Source organism: Coffea eugenioides, unplaced genomic scaffold (assembly GCF_003713205.1).
Source record: "Coffea eugenioides isolate CCC68of unplaced genomic scaffold, Ceug_1.0 ScVebR1_149;HRSCAF=605, whole genome shotgun sequence".
Classification (NCBI taxonomy): domain Eukaryota; kingdom Viridiplantae; phylum Streptophyta; class Magnoliopsida; order Gentianales; family Rubiaceae; genus Coffea; species Coffea eugenioides.
Window position 1 is genome coordinate 103,645 of NW_020861907.1, and position 3,355 is coordinate 106,999.

The following is a 3,355-nucleotide window of genomic DNA, read 5'->3' on the forward strand; positions in this document are numbered from 1 at the left end:
TTCCTGATAAACGAGGGTTAGATGTCTCAAATTTTCCTATTGCCAAGATTTTACACTTTAAGGTGTTGAGTATGACATGGTTGAGTTTAAGAGTATCTCTTTGGTGAATATTTGAAATTTTGTGACTTTTACACTTTTTGGTTAACTTCTCTAAGTATTGTAAATATTTGTCTAGCATTTTTTTTTGTGCAAATTGGTTCAACTATTAATCTTAGTTCTCCATGTTTAAAAAATAAAGCGGGTTTGTGTGGTATTTAATTTTATTTTTGGTGCTTATTTATGAATAGTATTAGGCTATACTCCGCTAGTATCGTTGCCTAGTAACCGGGAGTCTTCACCACAAGTGTCGACTTTCGCGTCAAAAAGAAACGATAGCTATGAGTATGTGATTTTTAAGCGATGTTGGCTGAGTAACCGGGCTCCTTCATTTGGCCAATGTCGGAGTTCGCGTCAAAACTCTTGAATGGCTAAAAACTAAGCATTCCCCCGAAAAAAAAAAAAATCAATCAAGCGTGGGGATATTTTAGAAAAAAGTGCTAATAGTGAAAAATGTGAAAGTGCTTGAATGAATTGTTAGCCCGCTGATTCATGAATTTTAATGTTGAGATTTGGCTTAATAGTCGAACCATTTGCTTATGGATGCTGGTTGAATATTTTATATTCTTAGATTAGTTAGTCATAAATTGAAAGAGTCCTTAATCTTGAAAGCTAACTGGAGAGATATTTCTTGAAAATTGCCACTAATACTTGACATACGTTTTAATTATATCTTGGCAATAGAAGATTTGAGTAATACCATTGTTTGAATTTGATTATTTGATTTATGTTCTCATGCTTGAGAACAAGCATGGTTTAGGTGTGGGGGAAATTGATAGATCATAATTTGTTGTTAAATTTATAATTATTCTCCCCCTGATTTTAGCCAAATATTATTTTAATCGTCGGATTCTACTTATATTTGGTATTTTGTGCTTATTTCAGGAGAAAGAATGAAAAGTGCCTAAAATCAAATTTCAGAGAACTTCTTGATGAGTAGGCGTGCCCACGCCTAACTCCAGCCTTCTTGGCCGGACCTTCGGGATTATGTGCACGTGGAAAGCTTCCTAGAATGAGTGGAATAGCTGGCTTCAAACCAGGAAATCACAAGACTCATGGGCCGCAGAGGTGTAGAGGATAAAAACTCTAATCCTACAAAGCTTCAAGGACTTGGAAGCTTACCTTTCTTCTCGGCGGCTATTGTGAGGGAATTGGCTAAAAAAGCCAGAATCACGTGCAATCAAGAGTTAGTTTTTTTGCTTTTGTTCTGGAGCCGTTTCCTTTCTTTTCGGCGGCCAATAGAAACAAAGCCAGAATCACGTATGAATTAGACTAGCTTGAGTTTCCTTTTTCTAGCGGTCAGACGTCTTCTTTTTCGGTGGAACAATTCGGCTGGCACTTAGGTCTTTGTACTTTTCCTTTTTAGCCGACCTTGGGGAGGACAATTGCTTTGATTTTGATTTTCATCTTTTACTTTTCTTCCTTGGCCGATTTGGCCAGGAACAATTTGGTAAGATTCAGATAGCTTTTTCGCAAGGTTGTTCTCCATTAATGGAGGACTAACCTCCTAATGCTAGTCAAGGGGACAACTGAAGATTTGGTTCAACAATTACTGTGAGATCTAATTTATTTTAATTGCTTCCTCCATTTATTGGTATTCATATGTTTCCTGCTTTTAACCGTTATACCTCGTGTGGATGATTGATTAGTGCGCAATAATTAATTGTTCATATAGGCTATTTTGCTAAATAGGGGTAATTGAATCCGTAATTGTTCGTTATCTCTGTCTTAGTAGCAACTGGCGTAATTGGGTTTATGTCAGGGGAACATATGGTCTAACTTAAATAAACCCTCGTAGCGTGTTTGTTAGTTAGGATTGGGCCTTTCTAATTATTAATGCAATCTAGAAATTAAATCCTACGGTCGTACCTAGGGTTGTTTTTGGGTTAGAGAAATAGTTAACGGTCGTACCTTAACTATCGAGAAATTAAGGAAAGGTTGGTTGTTTATCGCGTGCATGACAACTATAACTGATCTATTAATAAATGTTGAAATTATTTTTGCATCAATGATCAGTGCATGACCCATTTCTGAAGTGTACCCTTGGCTAGAGTTTCTCTTAGTTATTTCTTTTAATTAATTATTTTCTGCAGTTAAATTGTTTAGTTAGCATTTAATCCTAAAACCCCCTATACTTTGAACTCCAGAAGAAACGAATTATCTCCAATCCCTGTGGATTCGACCCTGCTCACCGCTATATACAAAATCTGTATTTTTCTTGAGTAGGTAATTATTATTGTACAGGCTCGACACCTATCAGTTTTTTTGCAGGATTGCAGATTTCTCTCATCCTAGGGGAGTTCGTATCAAGATTCTTCCATGACCTGACATAGTATTCAAGTGTTCCGGGAACTCATCTGACTTTTTAGCTCTATTTGGGAATCTTTTTTTTTTTTTTGTCAATTACCAATTCTTATATTACTTCTATTCTAACCCAGCTAGGGATGGAACTAGAGGAAGTGGTTCCCATTTTTAAACCAAAAAAATGCACACTACACATCCTTTAGATTTTAAAGCAGGTGCAAAGGTTTAAACTTATAACTTAAAGCCGGTCTTATACCTTATGCTTCACTGGTAGCCAACTCACTTAAAGCGAATCGATCGCTTGAATTGGAAAGCAAACAATCAAAAGAAAGGAAATTTTACTGCATAAAGCTTTTGGGATGGTTTCTCTTTGTTATCTTGTTTTTTGTTTTTTCTTTTGAAATTTTACCTCTCTACATAACTATATATAGAACTTTGATTGTAGATAAATATCATTAGAATCCATCCCTAACCTTTTTTCTCTTTTTCTTTTTTTCTTTTGAACAAAACATCCCTAACTTTATCTACAAGATATTGTGAGTGCACAAGTACACGCCACACCACACATCAATCTATATAATTTTCCTCGTCTTTGTGTACAAGTTGGCATCGAATCAAGAGCTATCTTAGGCCATTGAAGTCCTTTTTAGACACAACTAGGCTATTGAAGTTCGTTGCAAAATTTAGTTTGGAATTGTCCAAAACATTTTTTTTTTCCTTCACAATCTTATTGCAGATTGTTTGTCCCTGATTTGGAGCCCAATGCGTTGGGTTTGGTGGGATTTAAATTGAATAGAAATTAAGTTATGGGTCCATGCCCAACCAATCTTAGACTAGTCAGGGAACCATGCAACGCGGGAGAGAGTAATATGTGAGGCCCGTGATCCCTGTCCAATATCATGCTGGTGTCTTGATTTGAACGCACAAGCAGACATGCAGACGTGTATGCAAGCAA